Below are 13,201 nucleotides of genomic sequence, written 5' to 3'. Positions count from 1 at the left end.
GTATATCTTTACTTTGGCTGGTGGGGCTACTTCTTGGTGTTCAAGGTTGCAGAAAATTGTAGCACTGAGTACTATAGAAGTTGAATATATTTCAGACACAAAAGCTTCTAAGAAAGCTATTTGGCTTGGCTGTTTAGTCAAGGATTTTGGTCTTTCTTCACGTACTCGAATGCTTGGTTGTGATAGCCAGAGTGCAGTATGTCTAGCTAAGAATGCCATGTTCCATGCACGTACCAAACACATAGATGTTTGGTATCACTTCATTCGACACATCTTGGATGATGATCTTGTCACACTAAGGTCAAAACCCAAGATAACCCTGCAAATTTTCTCACTAAAAGTCTTGCAAAGGCTCAGCATGAGCATTGCATTCGATTAGTGGGAGTTGGCTAGCTTAAAGGTACCACTTCGGGCCTTTAAGTGGGAGGTTGTTGGGTGTAAAGTCCTTGTTGGGTATAAAGTCCCTTTAGGTGTAAAATCCCATTAATCTTCGTGTGTATAAACTTATAGGTGTGAAAACACCCTTATTTGTACCCTAGCATAAAAATACATTTTTATTCTTTGTGTATCGTAACACACTAGTACACTCATCTTCAATTCCCTCACTCTCACTCTCAGCTCCATTCTTGCTCATTTTTGTCTCGCACTCCATTGCACTCTGACACAACTTCTTCCATACTTCCACTGTGGTCTTCAACCTGCAAATATGCAGCACAAGGATAGAATCCTGCAAACTTGCAGAGAAAGGATTAGGCTCAAGAGTTGAGCCAATCCCACAAGGATGCTCAGTCCATAGAAGTCCCATTTGTTGGGTCCTCCCTAGGATGGGAGATGGAATCTGAAACAAGAGCCCAAAGATCGAAGGTGTCAAGTATACACTCCATCTTACATGAATACAACAAATAGTTTGAACCATCCAATTTGTCTTCTTTGGATAATGAAATCACGACAAGCACCCATGCTGAGGGAATCAAGGACAGCATCTTCACTTCCCAAGAAGCCTTTTGTGATAGATGAATAGAAGGAGGACAAGTGTGAACAGGGGACTCCTCTCGTCAACTATAATTGCGATAATCGCATTTCCACTCAGAAGAGTTTCTGGAAAGAAGCTCCTCCTTTGAGTCATCAAAGCTTGTGAACTGGTAAGATATCTTTGATCTTGCAACCACCTAGAAATCTGCATTTTGATGGAGATAGCGGGAAAGACAAAAGGCAGTTAGCTATACAGAGACTATAGATGTGTCAGGGAAAAGCTCTCGCCTACAAAACCAAGATGATGTCACTTACACCAAGATGTGGTCATCTGCAAAATGTAAATTTGTGTTTTCTACAAAACAGAAAAATAGATGCTGCCTCATACCTAAATGCTGTCGCTGTTGAGCTAAAACACGCTTTTCAGCTGACTAGCATTCTTAAGCAGCCCAAAAACACACTTAATTAATGAAAAACCCTAAAAAGGGAAGCGGTTCAAGAGAGTTTCAATGGTTCCCCAAAAACCCTAATTCTATGGAGCACCCTTCAACATCTATAAATAGACAGGCTACCCCCATTTAGCCTCATCCCTTTTTGCAGGTTTCTCATCCTTGTGCGCAGATTTCAGCCATCAGTCTACCTCCACGTGGCTGTCCAGCCTTTGCGACTATTGCCATCTCTCCACCAACCCTTGCAGTGCCTTGGCACCTTCCTCCAAGCTGTCACCCATTGTCTGGCACCATCTTCTAGGCTACATTTGGCATCCACCTACCATGGCCAGCATCGCCAACATCTCCACCATCTCCCAGTGTCTACGTTTAACCCACATCAGTCAGGCATTAATCTCCACACCCTCTAGGTCCCTGCGTTTGGGCTCCCTCTGCCTAGCGACAGTGTGGCTGCTTCCTTCTCCATCAAGCGACATCCTTCAGCTTGTGTTTGTACCCTTCTGGAGCCACCTAGCATCATCTCTCTCTTCTGCAACAGCTGTCGCCTCAATCTCCTCAGCCTCTTGGCATCAATGTTTTGCAAATTCCTCACTCCACACTCCACCTAGTGGTCACACACTTGGGATCCATCTCTAGTGGACATCACTTTCCGATAATTTGCTCTACCCTTGAGTATCTGTACACTCTAACATTCATTTACAGTATTCATTCACTTTAGAGTTGTGTTCTTCTCTCCCTTCTTTTGTTTGTGTTTTTGAGTTTCTGTATTTGAGTTTTGAGTTTTGCATTTAGGTTTTGAGTTTTTATTTCAATATCATTATCTGTATCTTTGTGTCTCTGTCATGGTCGTACACTCTGTGTTTCCTCAGTACAAACCCTAGCAGTTTTCTTCACAATCGCATGGGTTGTGGGGACTGTCACCTAGCTGTTAGGAATATGAAATGGGCAGTCGACACTTGTACAGGTTGAATGCAGCAAACACATGATGCTGAAAATCTGCATTTTGAAGATATGGGATGCTCCTCCACAATGAAAACTTGCCCTTCTGCAAGAAATCTCCAACTGTGTCCTCACTTAGGCGATGATACCATGTGAGAGTGCACAACAAAAGAGAAACACAAACATAGAGAAGCACAGAGAGAGAGAGAGGAAGCAAAAGATGAAGGAAGAATGTTGTACGAACTCAAGAAGAGTGCCGATACAATGATGATGGATTGATCACTCCCCGCACACAGCCCAAAGCATCAGTGAGGGCACTAGATTAGGCTGATGACGATGGCAACATAAGCACAGAGAGTGGGAGTGTCATGCAAGTAGCTAGGAATCATCTAACATGAGGATACACTCCATTGGCCATCCTGGGGTGACAATCACCAGGCACACTTCTAGGAGCCTCGCACATGGAGGTGGCTATTTGATACATTGGTCACATCGGCCATGATGTATGGTGCACCAGTTTGGAATGTACTTGGATTCAAACACATACGATTCAGCATACCAAATATCAGCAAACGTTCGGTATGCAGATGTATGAAAAGCCATTTCGTACCTATCCCATTTTTTGGGTTTTTTAAAATGGCTCCTAGCTGGTCAAAACTATCGCTTTTTGCAAGGTGACATTTTTTCCTGCAATCTCAATATTTTCTCCTGTAGGTTACCTCCATGCACAGCCTGCGTGCCTCAGCCTGTTCATGTGCAACCAGCAAGATCAATCATCAGCCTATGCACTGTGCAGAACCAGGGCAGCATGTGTAGAAATTCAGACTTAGGGCAGCATGCTCAGCCTGTGCAAAAACAGGACAATGTGTGCTCAGCCCATGCATTATGCAGTGTGCTCACTACTGAGTGATCAGCCTCATCCTCTCCCTTTGTTGAGCTGAGTGCTCTACAGCCTAAACGAGCTCTCTCAAAATTCATAGTCCCCTTTTCAATTTTCACTATCTTTCATGCTTGGTTTTCAAAGTGTAAACTAAGAGCTTTATTGAAATGTTCACAATTCCTACTAAGGTTCACTTATCGTTCTTATATTTTTTCTAGTTTTTAAAGGAAAAATTTAGAGTAACATATAATTCAACCTGGGGTTTTGAATCATACTTCAGTCATATTTTCATACCCGTACACATATGGAAATATGAAAGATATGTTAACAACTATGCTCTCAACTTTGGACATTTGGCCTGGCCACATATCTCACCCTTGCATGGCCCAAAAACCACATCGAAATGGGAGAGAGAGGCCCCAACATGGAAGACATATTTGTATGTGGCCAAAACCTGACCCTAACTTGACATTTGGCAAATTTCCATTTTCACAGCAACCTCCACATGCAAATTCGAGCTACAAGCCCTTTGACCCTACCCTCATTTTTAGATAGCATTAAATGCCGCCCAACAACAATTTTGAACTCCTAACCTCTTTAAACCTGAAAGTGTTGAAACTGTGATTTAATCTCTAGTTCCCCATGACACCAAAAGTCATTTCTAAGGGGATATAAAATGTCCCTAACCTAGATATCCCTTTTGCACTTGTCCACAACTTATAGCAATGGCTCCCACTACCTAAGCTAGGATTATTGGCCACCATGATATAGCATTCAGATGTGCACAACTTAAGTGTCCAAAGAGCATTAAGTTTCAAATTCACATCCTAATGACACAATTCCAGCCTCACACAACCAACCAATAAAGACAGGTCAGCAGCCAGGTAGGAAGGGGGACAAAGCTGAAACACAAGTTTAGAAAGCTCCAACAGCAGGAAACATAGAGGTTTCAGACCTGAACTGTCAGTATCAGCACAATAAACCAGCACACCAGCAACACTGATCATCTAATACCATGTGAGAATGCATAAATGATCAGAAGCATGAAAGACAAAGAATTTACACATTCTTCAGTTGTCTCGTATCTAAAACCTAACTAAAGGCTAAACACAATGTCCAAAGCCCATGATAAATACAAAACTAACACCAACAAGCCTTTTGTGCACTTTCAGCTTAGCCTCATGTGGATGAACTTCCACATTTCAAACAATGCTTCTCTAGGTGACTGCAACTAAGTCATGAACCCACATTATCTATTGACTTTCAAGATTAATGTGCAGGACTTCTACCTTTCACACGTTGCTTTTCTAAGTACCTACTAAGTCACGCATCAAAATTTGCAGAACAAACTGCTTATCAAACTGTACACTAGAATCTAGTGCCCAACTGATTGCTAAACACAGTGCCTAAAGCCGATGGCACGTACTAAACTAACACCATCAAGCCTTTTGCGCACTTTTAGCTTAGTCTAATGTGGGTGAACTTGCACATTTCACACAATGCTTTTCTAGATGACTACTAAGCCCTGCACCCGAATTATCTATTTGCTTTTCAAAATTCATGTACTGAATCATGTACCCAACTTGTTACAAGAAACAGCTTACCGAACTGGAATATGATTAGATTTGTGAACTGTCAGGAAGCAGTAGAATAAAAACAATAATGGAAGTCTATTCAAAATTGATTTCCAAAGAACAAATTGTGTTTTCCTTCACATGTTTCAAGGAAAATATGTAAATAAGGATTTGAAAAATGAGATAATTAAGAACAATGTAAGAAAATCATGGGAAGTCTTCTTTGAGTTGAATTTGCAATCAGGACAATTCAATCAAGAATACTCAAAAGGTTTGCTTGTAAAGATCAAAGAGAGAGGAAGCCAGCAATTGAGGATGAGAAAAAAGCAACTTGTGATGTAGTAGGATCCCAAGTTGCCTGTATAATCAACTAACTGCCAGTGAGATTCCAATTCACGTTGTACAAGCTTGCCATAGCCACCTCTTCGTGGGCCACCGGTCAAGGAAATATGAGTCGAAGCCAAATATATGCATAATTCTCAACCATACAGAAAGTATGAATAAAAGGATATCTGGATCATAGTCGGTTCTATATTCATCACGGACCTGTATGGACAGAAACCAATAAACTCCCACCCTCAACCAACATATGCAATTAGAAACCTACCATACCGTGCACAATCCCACCACTTGGAAACCCCAATCGAAGTCCACATGGATGGGCCTTTCATCAAGCATTGTTCCACTAATATATTTACAGCATCTTCAGTGTCTTCCCTTGTGTAGTACCTGCATTTAAGCTTCTTATGAGGTCTACTTACAGTTCTAAGACTTCAAAGAAAGCACATAACAGCCATTGTAGTGAAGATCAAGGCACAACTGTGCACATACTGTGATTTCAATTGTCCATTCATAAACACATTGTATTCCAAAGAAAAGAAATCAAACACAATCTTATTGGGAACAACCATGCCAATGTAGAAGAGTTTCAGAGACCTTCAATCCATAGAACGCCCAAAATATTACTAGTTTTTTCTTAGTTTGGAACAGAAAAAATTAAGAGCAACCCCTTAAAATGCTTATGTCAGAGACAAAATATTGGCAAATCCATCCATCATGACTAATCTGGAGAAAATGAATTGCATATGATCATCAACTTTGCTCGTCTAATTGTAGTTAAACTAAGGACTTGTTAATACATGGATTGTGACTAGCGGCATCAAGCACCATTGTGAAACTAGCAAAAGTCTAAAGAGGTGATGCATGTTAGCAAATTAGACATCACAGCAGGCAATTTTGAATTATTTCCACACGTGTAGGCTGGCCGCCCAATTTATGGCACCAGCATTTTGTTAGGAAACAAGACCAGCAATGGAGGAGAGAGAAACAAGACAGTGAAAGTACAACCTAGTTTAGGTCATGAGTTGACCTAGCTAGTAGCTAGCCTTCCACCCACTAGCTAGAGTTAGGCTAACTTACTCTAGGTCCTAGTGTCACTAAATGCCTAAAGGCACTAGGTACACACACTACATTGACAATTGACACTTGAATAAGTGTCCACACCACATGAAATACATTGGGCACTGCCCAAAATTACCAAATTCTAACACTCCCTTGTCAAAAGATGACATACCAGCGAGACAGTAGGGTTTGCGGGGAGGAACATGGAGTGAACTCAACAAACATGGAGAAGAGAAGAGAAGAGAGAAGAAACTCTGATGAATGGAATGATGAAGATGTGAATCATGGAGTGAATGTGATACAAGGGAACAAGGGTGCCATAGCACAAGGAAGATGATGAAGACAGCCACGAACCACGAACCGCAATGTCCTCTTGAAGGGGTATGAGGGTAGTGGAGAGGCTAGAGAGAAGAGGTGACGGACTAAAAGAATCAGCCGTGAGGAATGAATGAGAGAGTGGCCTAAAAAATAGGCATAGTCAATCTATGATGGCACCCCTTTTTGGAGCTGCAAACCCTAAACGCAAAACGCAAAAACGCAAAAACGTAAACTGCAGGTGAAGGGTTTCTTAACATCCCCTCTCATGCCTAAAAAGGGGAACAAGAGAAGAGTGAGATGGAGATGCAATGCTACATGTTGAAGAATGCTCATGCAGCAGGTGCCACTTGGACAGTGTCCCATGGGGAAATTGTTCACTTGCCCAAGTGCCCTAGTACATAGATAATGAAATCATGCAATGCATAGGAGGAATGTAGGACTTTGTGGGGTGCTGAGAACAATAAGAATATACCCGTACTCGATCTCGAGAGGTGGCTCCATGCTAACCAAGTGACCAAGGCAAGAAGAAGAGGAGGAAGAAGATGTAGAGGATCCTGAAGATCCAAGATTTCCACCGAAAAGGGAACCTACAGGAAAGAACAGTAGACAGAGTGAACTAGAGAACCCGAAACTCAACCTCGGGAAAGAAGCCACTAGCTCCGTGCATCCATGTTGGAAGGAATATGAAAGCCTTGTCACTAAGTCGCAGTTGAACCTCCGAGGTCCCGATCTAGGTGGTACCTGAAGATCCTGGGTATTAGTAGAAGAGATGACTAGTCGAAGAGAGCCAACCCAAGAAAGTAGAGGATGGGTGAAGAACTTCATGTGGAGTAGGTTCCCCCTCTGAGGTAGGAGGTGGAGGGGCCCCCGCTGAAGTCGAAGAAGAAGTAGATGCCCCCTTTGAGGGCAAAGAAATAACATCTCCCTCTGAAGTAGATAGGGAATCCAAAAACTCATGGATCACGGACTCCAAAATGTCTAATGACGAAGGAAGTGCTACCGGTCGTGCCGAAGAAGGTATCTGGGGTGTTGAAGAGCTCCCTGAGGTAGCCTCTCAAAGTTGAGTAGTCAAGGGTGGGGAAGGGTGAGGCTCAGAATGAGCAAGAGGTGGGCAACAGTCGTTGTCTCTCAGTGGAGCGGACTGGGTAGCCAAAGAAGAGAAAGGAGTCGAGCAGCCATTGTCTCTCGAAGGAGCAGACTGACGAGGAGATAGTATCAAACAATCACTGTCTCTCGATAGAGCGGATTGCAAATTCGTAGGTCGTGGAAGCCATTATACCTAAAAATAAGTGGGAGAAGACTGTCACTGGCATTGCGATGATCTCCAGGAGGTCGTAGCACCAATCAATCCTCCATGTGCTCGAAAGGACTTAGTGCACATCGGATGCGTCTTATTGCCTTGAGCATAGTACTCTGATAGCCGATGAAGAACGATCTCTGTGGCCCAAAAAGGAGTGCTTGGTGGAAGACGCATGTACTCCGGAGGGGTGGGGAGCAAAGGCCGAAGTCGAAAAGCATCGATGGTGTGTCCAGTGATGCCACAATAGGAGCACCTAGTAGTCGTGTCATCTGTTGGTAAAGAAGCCATAGATACCAATGTGCCTTGCTGAAGAAGAAAGAGGTCAACCACCATGAACCACAAACCGCAATGTCTGTCTGGGGTGAAGGGTTTCTCAACATAACACTCCCTTGCTATGCCAATGTCATGAAGTACAAGGATGATCAATCACCAAAGGCTAATAAGTTTAAGGACTTTTGAAAAGCCTCAAACTTCTCATGTGGTAATGCTTTGGTGAAAATGTCTACAACATCTTCTTGTGTGGGTACATATATCAAGCTAATCTCTCTTGCATAACATCACTCTTTGAGATAATGGTAATAAACCTCATTTTTTTGTGCAAGCATGAAACACAAGATTATGTGCTACTGAAATACCACTCTAGCTATAAGAAAGAATAGATGTAGGACCCTCCAATGCAAGATCATCACGTCCGATGGCGTCTAATCACCGATCAACGTAGTCCAATACTAGTACAGTACTAATCAGATTAATAAATCTTAGACCTATGTCTGATGTTACGTCCAATGAAAAAAAATACATGTAATTTAAAGTCTATACTTAATGTTGGACTCAAAACATAAACTTAAATATTCAAGTCAAAAGTAAGTGCAAAAGAGGGTTGAAACAAGACTCAACACTCAAGTCCCAAAAGTATAGTATGACTCATGACTCATGATTCGTGAATAATTAAACCAACATTATTATTAATAAGAGTCAAATATGCAACTCATGCAAAAATATATATGAAAATGGATTGAGATAAAAGCCATGGCTCAATTCAAATCAAGATACACGATCAAATGACAAATCCCTCGACTCTAAGTGTCATATGACTCTCGGCATCGAAGGTAGAAGCATAATGTGCAACCATCACAATCACACATCTCACCATACTCATACGAGATGTAGGAGCAAAAGATTTCTCATAATCTATGCTTTTTTTCAACACATAGCCTTTTGCTACCAATTGTGCCTTGTACCTATCAATTGTATTGTCAATTTTACATTTGAGTTTGAAAAACCACTTAGAAGCAATGGCCTTCTTACCAAGTGGTAGATCCACAAGATCCCATGTAGAGTTAGTCACAATGAAGTCTAACTCCTCCTACATGGCCTACATCCAATGTACGTCTTGTTGAGCTATGTCTAAGAAAGTAGACTCATCATCACTCAACAGTGAGCTCATAAACACATCATCATCATCCAAGAGTGAGCTCATCACAATCATCTACTTCTGTTATATCAACCCAATGTGCCCCTCCCTACATCATGTGTTGCATACCTAGCAGCCCTTCTAGTACGCTCAGGTAATGGGGCATCCATTTTACTCTCCTAGAGAGTTTGTAATAGCCATCTTGGGACTGTTTTTCCTGCATTTTTAAAAGCCCTTTCATGTTGAACTACTGTCTCCACTGCATGTGGCAAACCCTCATCAATACCCTGCTGTTCGGGAGCATATGGAGCAGCAACAACTTGCTGTAATAGGCCTATCTTGCCATTTGCAACAAGCACAAACTCCAAAGAAAGTGGTAAAAGGCCTTCAAAAACATCAGCAACGTCATGTGTGGCTGGCATTTGGAATTGGTCATGTGAAAATTCTGCATTTTCAGCAAATATCACATCCCTACTGACAAACACATTCGTGCATGGGCCATACATGCAATAGCCTTTGCTTTCCGAAATCTAGCCAATAAAAATGCATTTTACAACCTTGTCATCAAGCTTCCCACAAAGCTCTTTCGGAACATGCACGTAGGCTATGCAACCAAACACCCAAAAGTAGTCAACTTTGGGTTTCTTCCCATGCCAAGCTTCAAATGGTGTGATCATCTTCAAAGCATTTGTAGGTGCATGATTCAATACATGATTGGCATACTAAAGCCCTTCTAGCCAAAATTAATGTTGCAGCCCCTTGGAGCCCATTGCCTTTCAACATGCAATGAGTCATTTCCATGAGAGTGCGCTTCTTCCGTTCAACAACTCCATTTTGCTAAGGAGTCATTCTAACACTGACTTGATACATAATGCCATGATCCAACATATATGTCTCAAATGCACGAGACATGTACTCCCCCCCTCTATCTGCACAAAGTGTTTGCACTTGTAAACCAGCTTTAGCCTCAAGCTTTGCCACAAGATGTTTAAAATGCATGAATACATCAGCTTTACCCTTCAGCCCATACACCCATGTATACCTGGAGTAGTCATAAATAGATGTAACAAAGTAAAAATAACCCCCACCATGGGACCACAAACATTAGAGTGGATAAGCTGCATTTTTCGAACAACACACACTGCACCATCCTTTTTGAAGGCAAACTTGTGCATCTTTCCCAAAATACATCCCTAGCATTCATGAGGAGGTGGACTCTCCATTGGAGGCAATGCAACTCACCTATGAAAGATCATCAAACTCCCAAAGCTCATATGTCCATAACGGGCATGCCAGAGCTCTACATTTTGCATAGCAAGAGTAAGACTAGTGACTGTCATACCATCATGAGACTATCAGTCATAGGTATCTAACAAGAATAAACCCTTGTACAATGGGGGGTGTGGCTATAAATAGCCAAAATACCAAAAAGCTGGTTGATCTGCTCCTATAGGGGCCATAAATGCTAGCTGACTAGCAATAAATGTTGGTCACTGAAGACAAAAATGCTAGAAAAATATGGGAGACCCTGAAAGAATCCGAGATGACAATGACAATGTCTAGCAAGTATAGACAAACTATGAAAAGCAGAAACTAACCTAGGAATTCACACAATAAGCCCACAAATAAAGAAAATGCACCTAAACTACCAAAGCTCCTATATCTCTGTCAAAATTTGACAAGAGCTCACAACCAGGAGATGACAGACTGACATGACTAACATAAGCAAGCTAACACCCCTCTTAGATCCTAGTAGTGGCTAAAGACCTAACAACCTCATATGATGAAGCATAGAAGCTTTGGGCAAAGGCTTTGTGAAGAGATCGACTGTATAGTCCTCCATGGGACAGTAGGCCACCGCCAACTCAAAATCCACAATCCACTCTCGAACATAGTGATACTAAATCTCAATGTGCTTCATGCGAGAATAAAACATAGGTTCTTCGCTAGAGCTAGAGCACTATGGCTATCGACATGCAACTCCATAGATCCAAGCTTAGGAGAGCCAATCTCCACTAACATGCAATGAAGCCAAACTACCTCCATAGCGATAGAACATAATTCATGACGCTTTGCCTTTGTAGAAAAAAGGGCCATAGTAGGTTGCTTCTTGCTGCTCCACAAGATAGTTCCAGATCCAAGGGAGAAGGCATAACCTATACTGGACCGTTACGAATCCACATCACCTACCTAATCAGAATCACTCCAACCCCCTCTCTATACATGATCCCATGTCAAGAGGACATTTATTTTTGAAACCTCACTTAACATGTGGATTAATTTTTAATCACATGGTTAAGTAAATGTTACACATGTGAGGAGTAACTAGGGTTAGAGTAAATTTACGAGCCCGGGACCTAAGGAAATCATGGGATATCAAAGGCAAAAGTTGCTATAAGTTGTGCCACACAGGTACTTGGTGGTATCTTGTGCCAATTGTTAGCCTAAGTCATTCATTTGGTCATAAGTGTCAGTTGATGACACTAGAGAAGTGGCGTTTAATGGTCCCTCACGCCAATTTGATGGTCAAATATGGCACAAAGACACTCGGGAATGGAAGTTTCCTAAACAATTTAATTATTGGCCAATCACATTATTTCTCTAGGTATTGAAATAATTTTTAAATTAATTTTCAATATTTAAATATTCAAAATTAGTATTTTAATTATGGATAATGTTGGAAAAACCATTTGGGAAAGATGTCACTTGTCAAAAATTCCCATGCAAGACTGAAAAACGTCTTTAGAGGTTGGATAGAGGCATTTTAATTTATCCAAATTGCAAGAGGGAGGGAGGAGATATTGTTGGTCTGATTTGCAACCATTGGAGAACCTTCTAAGGTAGCCAGGGGCAAAAGAAGACCGATCAATAACAAGTAACAGCATCTACAGGCTGTTAAAGACAATGTAGCAGCAGTGAATAACTGATTCAGCTCTTTGCATCTACAAGCTATGGAGACTGTCCAGCAACATTAAATGACAAATTTTCTTTAGTTCTTCATGAAGAAAGTCTGAATTTTCTCTCTTCTCAGTATTCTCTCTCATCTCCCAACCTTGCTCCAAAGATTATAGCATTCAGATCACGAAAGAATGAGAAGTTTCAAATTTCTCTGCTGTAAATCCTAATCTGTAGTAGATATTAGGGTTTAGCAACAACCTCCGAAAGTGTGCCAGGAATTCAAAGCTCTAAGACTAGGATTCAATAGGGCTAAGGCAGTTTTTAGCCTATTCAAGTGGAGGGACCCGCAAATCAATGAATTTGGGGCATTTTCCATCTCCATCAAAATGGGTGAAGGCCAATTGATTACCCAAGAATCAAGGGGAAAATCAGATTGAAGACTTGTTGGTCACTTTGGACAGCAAGGAAAGTTGGAATACCGAAAGGGATTGGGAGAATTGCACTGTACATCAACTTCTTCTTCAATTAAGTTGAATAAATACCGAAAGGGGCACAAGTTTTGGGGCAGACAGGGTGTCCAATGTCCAAGATTATATGGTAAAGTGTGCATTGTGAATTTGTAAATTGCTGTAAATAGTGCTTACTCAAGTTATTTACCACCCTCTCTAAGAAGAAAGGCTCTCAAGTTATTTAGCCAAAGCTTTGTGCTAGTGCTAATTTTTACTCTCAACTAAGAAATAGCAGCAATACGTCTTCATACAGTGAGATATACTCAAGCAGTAATGATGCCTCTCAGTATGAATATTCACATAGGAATGAAAGAAATGCAATGCCTGACCTTGGACAAGGCTCAGACCATGGATAGCAAGCTGAAAATGTTGTCGTTGGGTAAGATGCACGGCCTTCACGGCATAAGGAAGCTAATGACCAACAAAGTGAAGAGGAATTTGGTAACCAATTCAAAAAACAGATGAGGATAGCAGCAAATCTCTTTGCTGAATTTGGCAAAGGATCCTCAATTTATCTGATTTTTGAATGCTCGAAAAAAGGACAGCA

At 41.5% G+C, this 13,201-nt stretch overlaps 1 pseudogene; it reads right to left on the bottom strand.

Annotated features, from left to right (window-relative positions):
* Positions 1-13,201, bottom strand: part of LOC148015564 (uncharacterized) — a 48,271-nt pseudogene that overhangs the window by 18,320 nt on the left and 16,750 nt on the right.

This window comes from Lygodium microphyllum, chromosome 24 (genome assembly GCF_053477565.2).
Source record: "Lygodium microphyllum isolate KBCC chromosome 24, Lygodium_microphyllum_v1.1.10, whole genome shotgun sequence".
Taxonomy (NCBI): Eukaryota; Viridiplantae; Streptophyta; class Polypodiopsida; order Schizaeales; family Lygodiaceae; genus Lygodium; species Lygodium microphyllum.
This window is presented reverse-complemented; position numbering and strand designations above follow the sequence as displayed.